The sequence below is a fragment of the Lygodium microphyllum genome, chromosome 15 (assembly GCF_053477565.2).
Source record: "Lygodium microphyllum isolate KBCC chromosome 15, Lygodium_microphyllum_v1.1.10, whole genome shotgun sequence".
NCBI lineage: Eukaryota > Viridiplantae > Streptophyta > Polypodiopsida > Schizaeales > Lygodiaceae > Lygodium > Lygodium microphyllum.
In genome coordinates this window covers 59,801,749-59,821,329 of record NC_141149.1, presented here as the reverse complement: position 1 = coordinate 59,821,329, position 19,581 = coordinate 59,801,749, and the positions used below count along the sequence as shown (strand labels likewise).

Below are 19,581 nucleotides of genomic sequence, written 5' to 3'. Positions count from 1 at the left end.
GCTATTGATTACCTAGGCCAAGATAGAGGAATGCCAATCTTCCTACAAAGCATTGAAAAAGGTTCACATGACTGCTCTTATCTTAAGAGACCCAGGTTGGACAGTAACGTTCCATGTACATATTGATGCCTTCAAAATTGCCATTTGACAGCAACCCTCCCATGAACAGAAATATCCACAAAACCAGGGACAAAGCACACAAAATCTATGTGTATGCCTTTGCCATTAATCTCAAAACTGAAAAGAAATTATAAATCTCTCTCTTAATAATAAACAAATATGTCATCTTCATCATCTTCATCTATATCTTCAACCATTATGCAAGAACAAAAGGGAAAAGATGAATTTCTACACAAAAGACAGAGGAGAGAGGAGAGAGAAATTTTGGCACCATCCAAAAGGAGAATGTGTGAGTCTTGGAAGAAAGGAGAGAAAGAGGCACATAATGAGTCGTGCACTCCACCCCACCTTTTTCCCAAAAGACACATAACCCTTCATATTTTTATTATTTCTTTGATTTTTTTATATGTTTGTATTCGTAAGGCTTTAGCCTTTACATTTCAATTCTTTCTAACCTTTTACAAATGCATTCATGTAAAATTTTGTGTATACCATTTATTAATCATGGATGTGGATCCCCCCTCCCATGTAGGGTGTATTTTAGTGATTTTGCAACAATGTAAATATTGTTCCATTTACAAAATATAAAATTGTGATACATGCATAGATATTTTTGTGCCTTGTTTTTATGCTTCTTTTGGTGTCATCATTTCCTCCCACACTGAAACGTGAAGCGTCCTCATGAACCTTGTCAAAGAAGAACCACTGTCTAATACAAAACACTTCCAAAATTGTTAGTAATACAACTTTGATCACAAGGGTGAGGCCTAGCCATGGTAGGGTATGGGACTCCAAAGCCACGGCCACCAGAGTAAGGGAACTCCTGTCTCCATCACTCCCACACTGAAAACTTGTATAATAGTCAAAGGATAGGGTTTTGTCTTCCACAAGGAATCACAAGAACAATGTCTTCATTCCACAATGGAGGGAGAAAGAAGACTCCAACATGTAGCACCAAGAACTTATGAAGTTGTATTGGCATTCTTAGTTGTGAGGATAAAACTTCGTAAGAGATTTTGCCTTTGTAAAATGGTTTTTATTTTTAATATGAATCATACGGTATGAAGGATTATGAATCTTTATGGAATTTATTTAGGTTTTATTTTATTGTGTTTGATTTTAAAATATTTTTAATATATTTTTAAAAAATGATATGTCTTTTTAAAAGTAGTAATGAAACTCTCCCTCTCCTATGAGCATGTAGTCGAATGATAAGGCAGACCAATTGTCCTAGCCATCATGATGGCATGCGTGGGCAAGGGTTTTGTATTTACCTCGTATGTTCCTCTTTTTCTGAGAGCATAGTGATCCAACATCTCAACACAAATTAGAGACAAGACGCAATCTCATTGATTTCTCAGTCTTCTTCTAGCCATCCTGTTTTGGGTCCATTCAACCACATTTGCTTCTAGTGTGGCTTGGGAGGATTCGCCTATGTGGAGAGAGTAAAAAGGCTCCCATGGAGAGGGAGGAGGACATGTTGCTAATGGAGAAGAGGAGAAGGCTATGGACAATGAGGATGAAGAAAGGGAGAAGAACCACTTTGTTGATATTGGCCATTCTCTTCTACTAATGGTTCTTCTTTTAGAGATATGGGGTGGGTGCAACAAAGTCATGGCCTACTTTTGTCTTTGTCTCTTTCATATTATTCTTCCTATGCTCCAATAAAATTCCTTAGAACTCCTTTCCCTCCCTTTTGTGAGTCTTGCAGTAGTCATGCAAGGTAGACATTAATGGTACTTCTTGTTCTTCTATTCATCCGTTGTTCTTTTGGTGTTGCCTACCATGGCGTCTTACTCTCCTTAATGTCTCAAATTCCAGACCTTTTTTTGATTCTAGATCTATGGCAAGGTAATAGTGGGAGGTGCAAAGAATGGGCTGTTCGTGGATAGGCTAGGATGATGACTACTAGGAGAGGCATGTTGTCTATGTGGTGGAAAGAGGTAGAGAGGGGAAAGAAAGGTAGAAGATGGCTAGAAGGAGGAGGCCAGAAGTACAGTTTCTCTCAAACTAAAGTATTATCATCTTTTATTACTTCCTCAATGTCAAAAAATTTTCCCCAACGGAATTTGATGGGGTATTGCCAAATAAAACATAGCCATTTGCATAAAGGATCAGGCCCTCATAGTGCTACTCTCCTCTACCATGGCAAGGGGGAGAAGGAGGCGGGAGTAGATTAGCAGCTACAACTATGACCAAAACCCTCATGCTATTGTGGATTCTCTCTCTCTCTCTCTCTCTCTCTCTCTCTCTCTCTCTCCTTGTGTTTGTTTGTCTGGAATGTTTATTTTCACTTCCATGAGGCCAAGGGCATGGCCCGTGGAGATGCTAGCAAATGCAAAGTTGAGGCATGAAGATAATATCAAGGAGGTTAGGGTTTCGCAGGCAAGAGAGAGGGATGTAGGCGAGGCGAAAGATTGGCTATTTCTTCCGCAGGGCATAAGGGAGCCATGGTTTGATTCTAAAACTCTCTCTCTCTCTCTCTGTCTCTCTCTCTCTCTCTCTCTCTCTCTCTTTGTTGCCATGTCTCTCTATCTGTGTGATGCTTCTTCTTGTGAATAAAGTGATCCTTAAAGGAAAAATTCAAGGTCTGAGCAGGGAAGTAGCACATCACATTGGCTATGTTGCCCCTCCAATGACTCCGCCCCTTCTTCTCTGATAGTGTGGGTGAATCTCATCTTGGTTCTCATACATGATATAATAATCTTCTCTGATGTCCATTGTCTCATACATGGTGGCCAATACCCTTCTCTTGCCACTTTTGCTATGATGTAATGGGATTATATGCCTTGAGGGGATCTTTCGCAACATGCTTGAAGAGTTCTTCAAAGATCATTTCCCTCCTCTAATCAAACCAACAAACTGAGAAATCCTTGAAGGAGAAGGTACACAAGCATGTCCATGAACCTCTCATGTTTGGAGGATGAATGAGTCAAAACCATTTGCCAAAATCAAAATAGGAATAGATGCTTAGTTGATTAATGTAAATCAAAATATTTGATAAAACATATAAGAAAAATCCCTTTCAACACAAGCATCCAAGGTAGGAGCTGCATTTTCTGGTTCTTTTTCCTTTTACTTCCTCTCAAGCTCTAGTTGTTGAGATCAGCTTTTTCCCCTACTACGCACCAAAATGACAGCAACCCTTCCACAAATAGAAATAACCACAAAACTAGGGACAAAGCACACAAAATCTATGTCTATGGCTCTGCCATTAATCTCAAAATTGAAAAGAAACCATAAATCTATCTCTTAATAATAAACAAATTTGTCATCTTCATCATCTTCATCCAAAGCTTCAACCATTATGCAAGAGCAAAAGGGAAAAGATGAATTTTTGCACAAAAGACAGAGGAGAGAGGAGAGAGAAATTTTGGCACCATCCAAAAGGAGAATGTGTGAGTCTTGGAAGAAAGGAGAGAAAGAGGCACATAATCAGCTATGCACTCCACTCCACCTTTTCCCCAAAAGACACACAACCCTTTATATTTTTATTATTTCTTTGATTTTTTTGAATTTCCAAAGATGCCCAAAAGAGGATAGATGTAGTTGCTTGCATGGTTGCAACTTTCTTGAAGGAGATAGTGGAACTTGAGAGGCAGCATTTAGTATTTTGAGTCTTGATGGAGAGCTATTATGATGTACACATCAAAGAAGAGCCTAGGTGCACGTGTCCTAATTTTTTAGTCTTGATGGAGAGCTGTTATTGTATACCATTTATTAATCAGGGATGTGGATCCCCCCTCCCATGTAGGGTGTATTTTAGTGATTTTGCAACAATGTAAATATTGTTCCCTTTACAAAAGATAAAATTGTGATATATGCATAGATATTTTTGTGCCTTATGTTTATGATTCTTTTGATGTCATAACCACTGGAGCATTGTTATGTCAACCCAACGAACATAATATGGATTACTCTATGAACTTTGCTAGTTGATAGCTCACCAACAAGAAATAAACTATTCTACTACCAAGAGAGAGGGTTTAGCAATGTTTTACATTGTGAAAAAGATTTATCATTATCTCCTTGCTACACTTTTCACCTTCTTTGTTGACGATCAAGCATTGATCTACCTTGTAAGTAAACCCTATGCCATAGGAAATATTGCCAGATGGCTCTTGTTACTATTGAACTTTGATTTTTCCATTGGTACGCAAAAATGAAAATAACACTACAATATTGATTACTTATCACGAGTGACCAGTGGTGGTGAAAAGGCCCCAATAGTTGACTATTAACTCCTTGATGTTCATTTGTTCCACATTAACCAAGAATCTCATCTGTTTAAGGACGATATCATGCCTCATTAGACCAATGACATTGTGCATATTCTTGAGCAAGGCCTACTAGAATGTCCAATAGAAAAATCTCACCTAACACACTTCTTGCTAAACCTACCAATTGATCATGTTGGTCAATTATATATCACCTAGGTAGGATTATCTTCTTTTGTGGTGCATCTATGACAATGAAATTGAGAACATGCTATATGAGGCACATGGTGATATTATTGAAGGACACTTTAACATGAATACTATAGCCCAAAAAGTGTTTCAAGCCCAACTGTGGTGGTCCACTTTTTAACGATACAGACAATTTTGTCAACAGTGTGACATGTCCCAAAAAATAAGTTACACATTTGAAAGGATAAAATGGAACTCACACTCTTGATTGTCTACCGACTTTTTGAAAAAAGGGGTATAGACTTCATGGGACCCATTAGCCCTACGTTCACAGGCTTGATGCATCATCATAGCCAAAAATTACATGATTAAATGTATCGAGGCTAGGGAAAATTGTAAGAATGATGCACAAACCGCTATATAGTTTCTCTATGAGCAAGCCATCTCACTTTCTAGTTGCCATCAAGATTGTGAGTAACTAAGGGATACACTTAATGAAATGATTGAGTACTTTCTATCTACATTCCTAGTCATCCATGGGAAGTATAATCCTTATTATTCCCAAATAAATGGTTAGGTAGGAGCCATGAATAAAGTTCTCATTAGTTTATTGACCAAAACTGTTTGAGTATCATGTTTAGACTGGGATCATAAGCTCATGGTAGCGTGGAGGAGGAAACTCCAACTAACTCCACATAGGCTAGATCAATTCACGGCAACACCTTTCTTGATGTAGCAGCCAACCATCAGGATCTTGATGTAACAAACGAGAACAATAAAGAGAGGTTTCTCTGCTGAGTATTCGGAGAGTGTTTTAGGCTAAACAGAGCACTCCACATTGGTGGAGACGGCGGGCAACGCTCGCCACGTCTAGTGCACCTTGCTATTCACGTCTCCTTCACACAGAGCCTTTATTTTCCACTCTCTGAGCACCCAACCATGAGTAGTGCAACCTCGCCACGCCAATCTGCTCACTCACCTGTGTACGAAGATGCATTTATGCAATCGGAGTTTGCTACAACACAACCTATGCAACCAGAACCTGTGCAGATGGAGCACATGTTTCAGGCCGTCTCCAACATGCTCTGCAAGTGAATCACACAAACCAAACCCTGCACAACTACTTATCGTCCAGTGCTCCTCACCTTCACAAACCCGATCCCAAAATCAGACCCAAACCATTCTTTGGGCTGCCGACCGAAGATGTGCTGATGTGGCTGGACCATTTCGAGAATGTTTCAAGCTACCATCAATGGTCTGATGAGCGGAAGGCCATGGAGATTCGGACAACTATTGGAAAATGTCGCTGCAACTTGGTTCATCCAGCAGCAATAAGAAATTAAAGGTGATTGGCAAGTCTTAAAAAAATTACTGATACAAAATTTTGCACATCAAAATATTACACAGACAGCACTTCAGCAGCTCAACACTTTGAGGCAACAACAGCTTGAGCCAGTAGCTCAGTTTGCAGTCAGAATGAATGAGTTTTTACTACGAGCTGACCCCACAATGTCAGAAGACATGAAGTTGTTCTTTCTCTAGCCACGCCTCCGTCATGACATTTCCAGGCGAGTATGGGATCAAGGCCCAACCTCTTTTCATGCTGCCATTCAGATAGCACAACGTATCGAGGCCTCAACCAATATTGATGCTCCAATGGCCATGGTTCCTCAACCAAGTGCACAGAGGCAACTGGTGGAGTCAACTCCAACACCCATGGATATCGATATCCAGAATGCTCAAATCACTTCCTGGCGAGCATTACCTACACGGGATGACCAAGGACGACCAAAGTGTTTTTATTGCAACAACTATGGCCATATCAAGCGGCATTGTAGGAAGCTTCGTATGCAACAACACCACCAGAATGCTCAGGTACAACTTGCTAATGCTTCCGCCTTAGCCGAATTGCCAGAAAACATCTAGGCTGGGTGCTGGAGGAAGAGCATTGCCCGCATATTCAAGCCGCCTCATCTTCAAGACGCAGGGTGTGTTCAACTTTAGCCCATTTAGGTAACACATCTCATGAAGTTCTTCTAGACTCAGGCAGTAGCATTTCATCCATTAGTGAACAGTTAGTTCAAGAGTTAGGATTACACACAACCACAGCACCTTCAATCCAGGTCTTGTTTGGCAATAACCAACAAGTATATCACTCTCATACACAAGCTCATTGTACTTTCTCTTTAGCTCAACAAACTTTTCAGCATTCTTTTTATGTGTTACCTAAGCAGCTATTTCCCATGACTTTAGGCTGTGATCGGTTTGTCAAGACAAAGGCTCAATTACATTTTGATACTCAATAGCTGGTGTTGCCAGTTTCACTTCCAATTCCATTACTGATGTGCTCACACATAAAACCCATGATCATTCACACACAGGTCACATTAGAAAGCTCTCACACATTTGCGTGATGTTCAAGATATTTTAAGGAAGTTTCCTACCCTTTATCACACACGAGCCAAGACCTCACAAATTAATTTCCCCACACAACATGTAATCAACACAGGAGATTCCCCTCCTGTACACATGGCATCTCGCAGAAGGTCTCCTTTGGAAAAAGAAAGAATCGACATGCAGTTTTAGATATGCTTCTGAAAGGAATCATTGTGCCATCTAATAGTAATTGGGTTTCTGAACCCCATCTAGTGCGCAAGGATGATGGCACTTATCGATTTTGCATCGACTTTTGACCCTTAAATAAAGTCACTGTCCAGGATCTTTATCCTCTTCCTAGGATAGATGATTTACTGGATCAGCTAGGTAAATCAAGATATTTCACATCTCTCGACCTAGCCTCTGGATATTGGCAGATACCATTGAACCTGGAAGATGCTCACAAAACAACATTCCGCACTCAAAAGGGGCTATTTCAGTTTACTCGCATGCCCTTTGGATTATCTGATGCAGGAAGCACTTTCCAGCGAACAACAAACGCAATATTTCATGATCTAATCGACAAAGGTGTAGTATTAGTGTATCTGGATGACATCTTGATTCACACACAGACGTGGTAGCAACATCTACAGGTTTTAGAGTAGGTGCTCAAGTGCATTAAGGAATATAACCTTCAGCTGCAATTTAAAAAATGCCGATGGGGTAGTACTTAGCTCAAATTCTTGGGGTTTTTGATCTCTGCAGATGGCATACAGATGGATCTGTCTAAAGTTACAGCAATCTCAAACTACCCTTCACCATCCTCAGTCAAAACCCTCCAAAGTTTCCTGGGCATGGCCAATTTCTCCCTACGCTTCGTCCCCAACCTAGCTGCGATTACCTATCCACTTCGACAACTCTTGAAGAAAGGCATACGATACAAATGGACTTTAGCATGCAACCAAAGATTTGTCTGGCTTAAACAAATCATTCAGGAAGCTGCTCCATTAGCTCACCCAGATTTCTCAAAGCCTTTTAAGCTACAAACAGATGCTTCAGATCAGGGAATCGGGGCAGTTTTATTACAGCACGATGATCTTCAGAGGTGGCACCCCATCTCGTTCATTAGTCGCTCTCTTACAAAGGCCGAAGAAAACTATTCAACAACTGAGAAGGAGTTACTGGCCATTGTGTGGGCATTTTACAAGTTTCACCCCTATCTACACGGCACAAAGGTCCAAGTCGAGACCGATTATCAGCCATTGGTCTCTTTAATACACAAACAACATCCACCAGGAAGATTACTCAGATGGCCACTTGCCTTGCAGGAATATAAGTTCACTTTAACCTATTGTAAAGGAACACAAAATCTCATTGCTGATGGTCTCTCCCGTTCCGAATATCAGGCAGCTCAGTTCAATCCCCCACCCATGGCCTTACCAGTCCACATAGACCAAATGGCAGCAATACAGCAGAACAACCCCATCATCAAACAACTCATTTTACAGGTAACCTCGCCTCAGCCCCACACTACTCAGTGTAGGTTTCTACTGATCAACAATGTCCTACACTATGTGGCCAACAATCAACAATCCCGCATCTTTGTGCCTCAAACATTACAGGGTCCATACCTGGAATTTTATCATAACCATCCTCTCTCAAGACACCTGGGTTTTCACAAAGTATTGCACAAGCTCAGGCTACATTATTACTGGCCAGGGATGCGGCAATCAGTGTCACAACATCTACAGGAATGCCCTGTATGCCAAAGCATCAAATCACCACCACAAAATGTTGGTTTTCTATCCTCCATATAGGTCAATGAGCCGTTTGAGCTAGTTGGGTGGGACTTGATGGGTCCATTCCCTACGTCCATTACTGGAAACAAGCACATACTCATCATCGCTGAGTACCTGACTCGATGGTGTGAAGCAGTTGCACTACCCAATGCCTCAGCTTCCACAATAGCTGCTACATTGTTGGAGAAGCTGATTTTCAGTCATGGCTACCCACAACAACTATTATCTGACCAAGGCCCTCAATTCACTAGTGAGGTCCTCAAAATACTGACCCAAAGTTTAGGCGTCGAACAGTTGTTCACTTCACTTTACCATACACAGATGAATGGCCTAACAAAGAGATTAAATAGAACAATCAAGCAGGTAATAGCTGCATTTGTCGACCCCTTACATCAGGATTGGGATCATGTGCTTCCATTCGCAATTCACGCATACAACACATCAGTCCAAGCCTCGATAAAGGTCAGCCCATGTCGAGCGCTTTATGGGCAGGATCCGCGACTTCCACCTGATTTGAACTCTCTTCAAGTGGCCCCAACTCAAGCCGAAGCATCTGATTGGTGGTTGTACCTTCAACAACGACAGCCCATCCTATGCAGAGCAATACATCATAACCTCCACATGGCTCAACAACGTCAAAAACGCGACTACGACCAAGGATGGCATCCAGTAGAATACGCTTCAAGAGATATGGTCATGGTCTATTTTCCATCGCGTCGCAAAGGGCTCAGTGAATCCCTTCTACATCAATGGGTAGGCCCATACAAAGTCCTAAAGCGCATACGCACAAATACATATCGTTTGCAGTGACTATCAAATCAGTCAGTAACTATGGCCCATGTAATCAGAATCAAGCCCTGTAGACTGCCCATTGTATAGCTTACATTACTAACTCTTGGAAGCATCCTCTGTTTTTAGGGGGGAGGTGTGGAGGAGGAAACTCTAACTAACTCCACGTAGGCTAGATCAGTTCACGGAAACACCTTTCTTGATGTAGTAGCCAACCATCAGGATCTTGATGTAACAAAGGAGAACAATAAAGAGAGGTTTCTCTACTGAGTAGTGGGAGAGTGTTTCAAGCTAAACAGAGCACTCCACAGTAGTAATGCAGGCCTATAAGATATGTTACAAGACTACCATGAGACAAATCCCATTCTGAATTATATATAGTACAAATGCCATTATGCCTGTGGATTTCTTAGTCCCTAACCCACCCATTGCTAACAAAGAATGTTGGTGGAAGGCACTAGAGCTTGGCAACGTTGTCTAAAAGAGCTTGAATGCTTTACTAAAACATGTCTACTAGCCACTCACACCTCGATTTTGCTTAGAAATCCTAATAAAAGGTTTGGTTTGAAAAGTGCGTCAAGAAATGATCCTTTGAAAAGGGGGATCTATGCTATATTTAATTAAAGGCCACAAGCAAAACATAAAACTTTGAGGCCTCGAACTTTTTCACATTAGTGCAATCAGCAAGATAAGGAATCTTGAGCTAGAAAAGCTAGATGGCTAGCCCATCAACCATTTTAATGGTAGTAGAATCAAGAAGCACTATCCACCTAAGCATCCTTTCCATGAACCACCCATGGAAAATAATGACAGTCGCCTATTGCACGAATAGAATAGAATTTCTATGAATAGTTTGAGAAACAATAGCAACACATTGCTACACCACACTCCTAATCAAATCCAACTAGTTCTTCCATAAATGTTTGCACTGGAATCTTGAGCTAGAAAAGCTAGATGGCTAGCCCATCAACCATTTTAATGGTAGTAGAATCAAGAAGCACTATCCACCTAAGCATCCTTTCCATGAACCACCCATGGAAAATAATGATAGTCGCCTATTGCACGAATAGAATAGAATTTCTATGAATAGTTTGAGAAACAATAGCAACACATTGCTACACCACACTCCTAATCAAATCCAGCTAGTTCTTCCATAAATGTTTGCACTATTACCATTAGCAATTTGAAAATGGAAGATGGACCCCTTATTCTAGCACCTTTCCTTTGTGTCTACTTCGCAATAGATAAGTCAGTCTTGGTTGATGCACTCATTAACAAAGGGTCAGACTATAAGACACTTTCTTATTTCAATAGGAAAAACTTGGGTCAACTATAGCTACAACCCATGGATACAAAGCTGAATCCATATGGGGGGGGGATGACCTCACTCCTTGCTGGGCAAGTGTAAATTGATAGTCACCATTGAGATTGAGAGAATCCCACTACTCTTTTATGTTCTCCCAAAGTTTGAGGGGAGTGGTATTGAGATTCTTTTGGAGATAAAAGTTCAAGTTCCTAACTAACTACAATATTAACTATATCAATAAGTGCATTCATCTACAATAAGTAGATGCACATGTAATCACAACCTTTAGTTCCAAATAGGTGTAATTTGAGTCTACTAAGATCATTCCTATATCTTAGCCTAACCAAACACATTAAAACTCACTACTCTTGACCCAACTCAAATGACCAAGCATGAAAGAAGTTACCTGTCAACTCCACCACTTAGTGGAAATGGCAACCCAAAACATCCAAGCACAATTTTTTGTAGTGCACACAAGGGAAACTGTGAGAATATGCATGTCAACAACATAGTCCTATAGTACCCTACACCTAACCAGTTGACAGGTTTGAAAGGCCCTTCTCAAAGCATAAGTATATTATGAAGGCTATCATATACTCTAGTTGTCAAAGTTATCCATGAGTAAATGTATAGCTAGTCACCATACTACATAGACCATAACAATAGCTCTAATGATATCCCACAAATCAAATAAACTAACTACTAATGCTATATCTATAAACTTGCCTTCATGCTGTATTAATGCCTTCTATCCAATTTGACCACTTCTTCCCCAGTCCACATGACCTCTAAATTTTCTAGATTCACAATTATTGCTGGCACAACCTCATCCATATAGAGTGAACAAATACTGACTCTCTCTATTAGTTGGAGCTGAAGAAACCCTGCTCATGTGATGATCAATCTATAAAATGGCCAAAGACTTATCCACCCAAGAAGGAAAGTCCCCATTTGAATGCTTTTTGAAGCTTGACTCCATGTTTGGCATCTTTGCCAAATTGTTCATGATCGACCTCAAGTTAGTTGACATCGATATGATTGTGCATGCTTCCCAATAGCACTCGACTTGGCAGTTGCAAGAACATCTATTTCACAAAAGCATTTTTATACATGACTAGCTAGCTCAAGAGATTCCAAAACAATAATTGTAAGCTTGGAACTACTTCCTTCATTCCCAAGGCAACACTTCTTAGGGCCATTTCCCTCAATGAGTTGCTATACCATCTTTGTAGTACAATCACTCACTTTTTCGAAGGATGGTACACCATTTGTTATGAAGTTACTACTATAGGAAACTAGGTTTTTGTTATGATCAAACAATGACAAATTGAGAGAGAAGCAATGGTGGGATATGAGGTAGAAGCTATGGAGTACACATAGAGAGAGAGAGAGAGAGAGAGAGAGAGAGAGAGGGAGAGAGAGAGAGAGAGAGAGAGAGAGAGAGAGAGAGAGAGAGAGAGAGAGAGAGAGAGAGAGAGAGAGAGAGAGAGAGAGAGAGAGAGAGAGAGAGAGAGAGAGAGAGTTATGTGGGCACAAAATTATCTTCACTTATATATGACTGTACAATGTGTACATGGATAAAGGGTTTTCACTCAACTATTGGCAATTGACCTTTACCCCAATAATCTCCCATTTAAAGGCCAATTCCTTTATGGGAGTATAAGAAGAAAGTGAAGATACTATCAATGGCCATCAACACTCTAGATTGTGTAAATCACTCAAAAGATAAACTCTTCATGAGAAGGTCTTAGGTTTATCATCTATATGAATCTTCACATGGTTAATGTGCTTGTCCTCATCAAGAACCTTCCTAATGAAGTGATACTGACCTCAATGGTTATCATTTGTATGGATCTTGAAAATATCAATGTGCTTGTCCTCAAGAACCTCTTTAATGAGGTGATACTTTACCTCAATGTCCTTTGTCTTTGCATGAAAGACACGGTTCCATGCTAACTAAATGGAAATTTGACTATCAAAATGCAACATAGGTATCTCTCTGTAATGCCCAAGTCTCCCACTAGATGAGTAAGCCATATAGATTCCTTGCAAGAATCAATGGTTGCAACATACTCTATCTCAATGGTGGGTAAAGCCATACATCGCTACAATCGAGAGATCTAAGAGATTGTGCCACTTGTGAAAGTAAAGACAAAACTTGTAGTAGAGTCTACATTCCCTACAAAATTAGCATCTACATATACAAGAACAAATGCATCCTTTTTTCCAAAGCATATGCACATAGACTTAGTTCCATTCAAGTATTTGATGGTACTCTTCACTATCTCCCAAAAATTTCAGCTAGGATTTACCATATACTTGCTAACTACTCCCATTGTGTAGGTAATGTCTGGATGTGTAGAAACCATGGCATACATCAAGCTACTAATGGAAAATGCATAAGGAATCTTGGCCATTTCAACCTTCTACTAATTTGAGTTGGGGTTGTTTTTTTGGCTAGGTTTCAAATATGGAGGCAATGGAACACTAATAGCCTTCCCTCTCTCCATATTGAAATGCTTCAATATCTTTCTAATGTATTGCTTCTCAGACAAATAGAGTATTTTTTGTCTTGATCTTGTATAATACACATACCAAGAATGTACATTTCCCAAGTCATTCATATCAAAGGTCACATGCAACATTTTCTTTAAATCATTCACATCCATACTTGACTTTCCAACAATCATCACATCATCCATATAAAGAAATATCAAGGCTACAATCCCTAGCCTTCCTTTGCATATAGGTAGTAATTAGTATCATTGTTAGTGTACCCTTGAGATCACATAAAGTCTTCAAACTTATGATACCATTCCTTAGGAGCTTGTTTCAAACCATAAAAGCTCCTATGCAGCTTATATAGCAATTGCTCTTTGCCTTTCACAACAGACCACTTAGGTTATTGTATGGAAATACCTCATGCAAGTCGCCACGTAAGAAAGCAACCTTTATATCCATTTGAACTAGCTCCATATCCTCTCTAGAAACCAAAGCAAGAACCATAGGAAGGGTGGTCATCTTGACTATTGGTGAGAATATCTCATAAAAGAAAATCCCCTTTTCCTACTTTGATTCTTTGCCACCAATCTTGCCTTGTACTTAAGCAATGCATCGGATGCCAACTTGTAGACCCACTTGCATGGTGATGCATGTTCACCCTTAGGCAAAGGAACTAACTCCCAAGTAGCATTCTTTTGCAAAGAATCCATCTATGACTACACAATCTTCTTCCATTTATGATTGTTGTCCTTAGTCATAACATCTCCAAAGTGTGAGCACTAGATATGTGCCTATGGTATGTCTCAAAATTGGCTTCTAGATTTTGGAGTATCATTACAGGTTACTCCACATAGGGAGTGTTCTCTACTTATGATGCTAGAAAAAGAGAATGCATCCATGTTGGAAACAACTATGCATGCATCATTATTGACATTGGGGATATACACTTGTGATTGCCAAATGATTCTTCTTTCATCTTTTGGAATCATGCTATTGGGGATGTTGTTATCACTTGGAATGGCTTGCTTGGGAAGAAGATATGAGAAAGTAAGGCCTTGTTACACTACATATTTGGTAGTTGGAAACTTATCATGCTATTGAGGATGTTGCTGTCACTTGGAATGGCTTCCTTGGGAAGAAGATATGAACATGCAAGTACATATTTGATAGTTAGAAAAAAGGCATGAAGATATTGAATTTGTAGTGATGCCATTGAGAGAAGCTAGATTGAAAAACAAGGAAAGGTTTGACAAGAAGTCTAAGCTTCATTCTAGGATAGTGGAAGAAGGAGATGTGCAAGTTTATGACAAGAGTTTTGAAAATTGGTATAGCACTATCAAGAAGGTTTCAAAGAGGTTTTTTGGCCCATACACTAGGGAGCATGTACAAGATAATGCTATATAATCTCTATGTGAACTTGATGGTACAGAGTGGAAGGTTCCTATTACCAAGAATAGAATTAAGTTGTTCAAGAGAAGAGATGCTAGAGATTGTTATGAAGAAGAAGAGCAAGATATAGAGCATGTTCATAATAGCCTAGAAGATGAAGAAGACAATGAAGATGAGGAGCCCAAATGTGTTGAAGATTGAAATATATGACATGTACCTAAAGATATGTAGGTTTAGAGAGGTTGGATGTCATGTAGAGAGGTTGGATGTCATGTGGTTTGGAAGGTAGGACATAAACATTGGAGTGGAGTGTACTCAAAATCCATTTCACTTGTCATGTCATGAGTATTGATGTATTAATGTTCAACTAAGCTATCTTATATCTAGGAATTCAATCTATTCATAATGTTAAGATTTATGCAATGATGCATGATGGATAAGGAAGGAGTTTGTATTTAGTAAAGTAAAGTATGATTTTGTGAAAGTTAGAGAGAGCCAACAAGTTGTAAAGTGAAGGGAGAAGTATGTGCATTTTCAATGCAATTTGTAGATTGTTTGGGTTGGTACATGTTGGGACAAAGTTTGATTTGAAAGGGCACAAGAAGAAGTTATAACAAGGAGATAACATGGCATACAAGGAAGATGTATTGAGAGTAAGCATAAATTGAATAGGATTGATATCTGAAGGTTGAAAAGAAGAAGACAATAGCTTGAAACAATGTAAAATAGGGTTGATATACAACAAGCTTGAACGATGTGAAAAGAGGCATACACTGGTGTACTTAATGAAGAGAGGAGAATGGTTGATTAGAGGAAAAACTCTTCATTGTTATTCATCTTCAAGAGAGGCTACATGCCTATGAAAGTGACAATTCATGGAAAAAAATAGAGCATTCAAAGTGTTGTCTTAAATTATATAAAGAGAAGTTGTGGGTTGTTTTGAAAACAAGAATAGTTCATTGCTATTCAAAAGCATAAAAGGGGCATTTTTGAGCTGAATTAGAGGCCTATCCATAGCCTAGAACGAGGTTGTCCATAGCTTAGAATTGGGATGAACTTCCACAATTGAAATGTATAGGGATATTCATGATTAAAAGAAGAGTAAAGCTATTTTAAATCAAAGTATACTAGTTGTTCTTCATCAAGAATAGTGCAAGGTTTCTTTTTTTCAAAGTCTACAAGCAGTCCATTAACCTTCTATGTTGAAATTCTTGTTTGTTTCATATTAGAAACATACTCTATGGTTTTTTCTAGCTGCAAATAATTAAAAATTATATTCTTTCTTCTTGTTTGTGAACTCTCACAACTAGACACTTGATGTTTACTGGATACACTTGCACAAGATTTGTCTTGACAATGCACACACAAAAAACATCTTTAGTTTTATCATCAAGATCCTAGTACATTTAGTTTAGATATCTAAAGTTAGCTTTCTTAATTAGTCCTTTAGCACAATTTTTTTCACACCTTTATATTATGTACACAAAAACAAGTGAAAAATAGTTTTTTATTTGAAGCAAAGTAAATATGTTTGAAGTAAACTAAACATAATGGCCATAAACTAACCACAAAATTATATTTGAGGAAAGCCACTTTTTGTTGAGCCCAAAACCACTTGGATAGACCTCATTCGATACGCACTATTTGGAGTGGAACTATCAATACCAAGTGTTACCTTGGATAGACAAGCAAACTACTATGGATTAGAACTATTAGTAGTGATCCTTCACAAAACCATCCCCCTAACTAATATAAAGACATTTCAGAATGTATCCAAGGTTGCAAGTTATTAATCCCATCCTAGACCCATGAAGGTCTCCTTAGAGACCTAGTAGTTATCATGGTTTTAGATGATTGGTTACACCTTGTGGTGGAGATACCTCTAATCAAAGGGCCTAGTCCTAGCACCCATGTGATGAAACTAGCTCTTGGTGGTGGTGGAACTTAGTGATGTGCTTGGGGATATCCATAGTTGCTCCTCGTACTCTCTTGTACAAACTCTATCTCTCAATAGTATTCTTATTAATTCACAAAACTATCATAAAATATACATACCAATATAAGGAATACGATCTTTTTCAAACAATGTTTTTCTTAAAGACACCTATGGGATTAACGTAACAAAGAAAGAAATATTCAACTACTTAATGATTGCAAAAGAATACTCATTCCTCTTGCAAAGCAAAGGGTTTAATTGGTTTGAGTATAGATGTTTCAATCTCACAATTCTAGAAGAAGAAAAAGGGTTCCTCCTATTGAATACAATGTAACTTATCTAAAGACAAGTGGTGGCTTGTTTCGTGTACCCGCCCTTGATTACGTGACGAGTAACATTTTAGTAGTCGCCCAGAGTTTACCTTCCAGCCATCACCATCTCTACTCTAAACAGAATGATAGGATTTTGTCTAGCTCTATAATCGTAGGTCTACCCCACAGGGGAAGTGTCATGCCGTTACCCACGGAGGACTGACCTGAAGGTTTCTAATTGACCTAACAGTCACCTATCAAAACCAGCTCACATCTGAAGGTGTCCTTTAAGAGGCTTCTTTGGCCCAGCCGCCGCCATACTTTTCCCCTAAGATAATTTACAGTTCGGGTTGTGAGACCAAACCCTAGGTAAGGCAGTTAATCGGCCTTTCCTAGAGTCTCTTCCTAGTGTTTGTTTTGGGGAAAACCTCTCAGCTAACCGAGACCACCCTGCAATAGGACTAGATTCGTCTCGGGAATCTATCTACTCGTTTCCCTCTATGGATATTCTTAGTTATGTAATTACCTACCACATTACATGAAACATATAAAAACAACTTCATTAATTAAAAATAATCCTTTTATGCACAGTTGTTCGTTTGCGTAATTTACTCACAAACATACAATCAGAATAAAACAAATTCATTGATTATGTTCCATAATGTGTGTTCTCCTGCCTATATAGGAGAAAAATTACAATTTCACGTGCTACCTCATTCGACACATCTACACATCACCAAGATCAAATCCACCTATAGCTAGCATTTTTAGGTGTCCCAAGTAGAACTTGGGCCATATAGGGGACCAAGTAGTTCCTAGGTGTGTAAAGGATTTACTAGTCAAAGCCCCCCTAGCACCCTATCCACCTCTCCTACTTAATACGATCCATGCTGGGAGACCTCTCACCATTGAAGTCGGTCCATGCTTCCGCAATGGCAAAAAAATGTCCCCTCTTGGTACGGGGATTCAACACCTATCCTTGGGGAAGGTATAGGGCTCCTCAAATTTTATATATTCCAATACTTAATTTAATCAGGATCTAATCTAGAAAATCACAAACAAGATTGATGTCTTCAAGAAATCGTGCAGCTTTCAAGTGTTGATTAATCTCGTAGCAATCGATACTTGAATTTCACATAATTAACTCTTCCCCTTGGAATTTAACTAAGGGTGTCTAGATTTTGGGGTCTCTAACTTCCCAGTTTAAGGTTTATTCTTGTAACTAAGTTTCTTTGCGTTAAGTCAGTTTCTTTAACTTAGAGATATTTTCGGTCTTAAAATCTTCTATCAAAGCTTCTAGATTAAATTATATCCTTGACTAATTTCTTCGAGGTTTGTTCTTAATAAATCTGTCTTGAAAATTTCCTCATGATTTCTCTTGAGTTCTAGAATTTCGTAGTTTTTCTAATAGTTTCTAGCCTATAAGATGTTCTAATAATTTACCAAGTGAATATTCTAAGATCGCAGTATTTCTTAAGAGACTTATCTTATTTCTATTGAATTTGGTTATAAATCTTTTTTGAAAAACCTGTGGTATCGCGGTTGGTAAAGGGTTGTTATCCGTGCCCATGACTCCAGTGCCTCCCATGCTTGCACCTCCAATTGTTGCTTCCACGTTAGTAGGGTCATTCACGATTTTTTCTTTTGAATTCTTTTTCTTCAGGGCTATGACAGAAATATGATTCGTAGAAGAAGAAGAACACAACAGTAATATCGTTTGGCAAGGGTGCAAGACTCTCGATGATGATGATAATTATTACGAGATTCAATGATGTAGGCATCGTGGATGGTTCTTCTTGCCTCATGGAGAGCAATAATTCTATCTCTCTAGTAGACAGAATAGGGATGAGAGTAGAGGTATGAATTCTAACCAGATTGATAGAATAGGATAAAGTTATTCAGTGTCTTCTCTTCTTTGATTAGAGTAGAAGAGGTTGAGAAACCTTCAATGTATCCCCTTCCTTGGGTTGAATGGGAATAATGTCTCTTCATCTCACGGAATAGAGTCTCCTCCTTCTCAATCAGCGTCTCATTCTTGTCAAGATTTCTCTTGTTGTCCTTCCTGGTCATCCACAAGCCCTCAATTTATAGTTTTGCAAGGGGGGTTAAAGAGAGGATGCTTGTTTTTTTTAGAGTTCTTTGATGACATCATCGATGACAAAGAGAGAACACTTTCTTTTAGTATTTGTGATGATATCATTGATGAAATCAGAGAGGGAGCTCCATTTTTGTAGCGAAAAGATAAAAATTTATGAATATATGGGAGAGCATTGTGTGGCGCATTGTTGGGTGGCCGTCACTCCAAGGCTTATGACCAAGGCATCTTGGCCTTGGCATACTTGGCAATGGGCTATGAAGGCTTTGTTGTTGGCGCTGTTGGCTACACGTAAGAAGCTCCCACTAGCTTGTAGGAAAAACTTCTTGGAAGATCAGCCATCCCACTGGCAGTGTCGTCCCCCAAGTGCACTTAACTACCAAGTGACTATTCACTAGGCTAGTTCTTTTTGTTGTTCTATACTACAAACATAGTTTTAATAAGCTAGTCTTGGGAGGGTCTCCCAAGTCTTTCTTCCATGAACTAGCATATAATACTTCATTAATAATAATAATTATCTTCATAATGAGAGCCAGTTTTATAATTAGAGAT

At 39.1% G+C, this 19,581-nt stretch overlaps 1 pseudogene; it reads left to right on the top strand.

Moving 5' to 3' along the window:
* Nucleotides 1-5,465: 5,465 nt before the first annotated feature.
* On the top strand, nucleotides 5,466-6,452 carry LOC148024592 (uncharacterized; annotated as a pseudogene).
* Nucleotides 6,453-19,581: the final 13,129 nt, after the last annotated feature.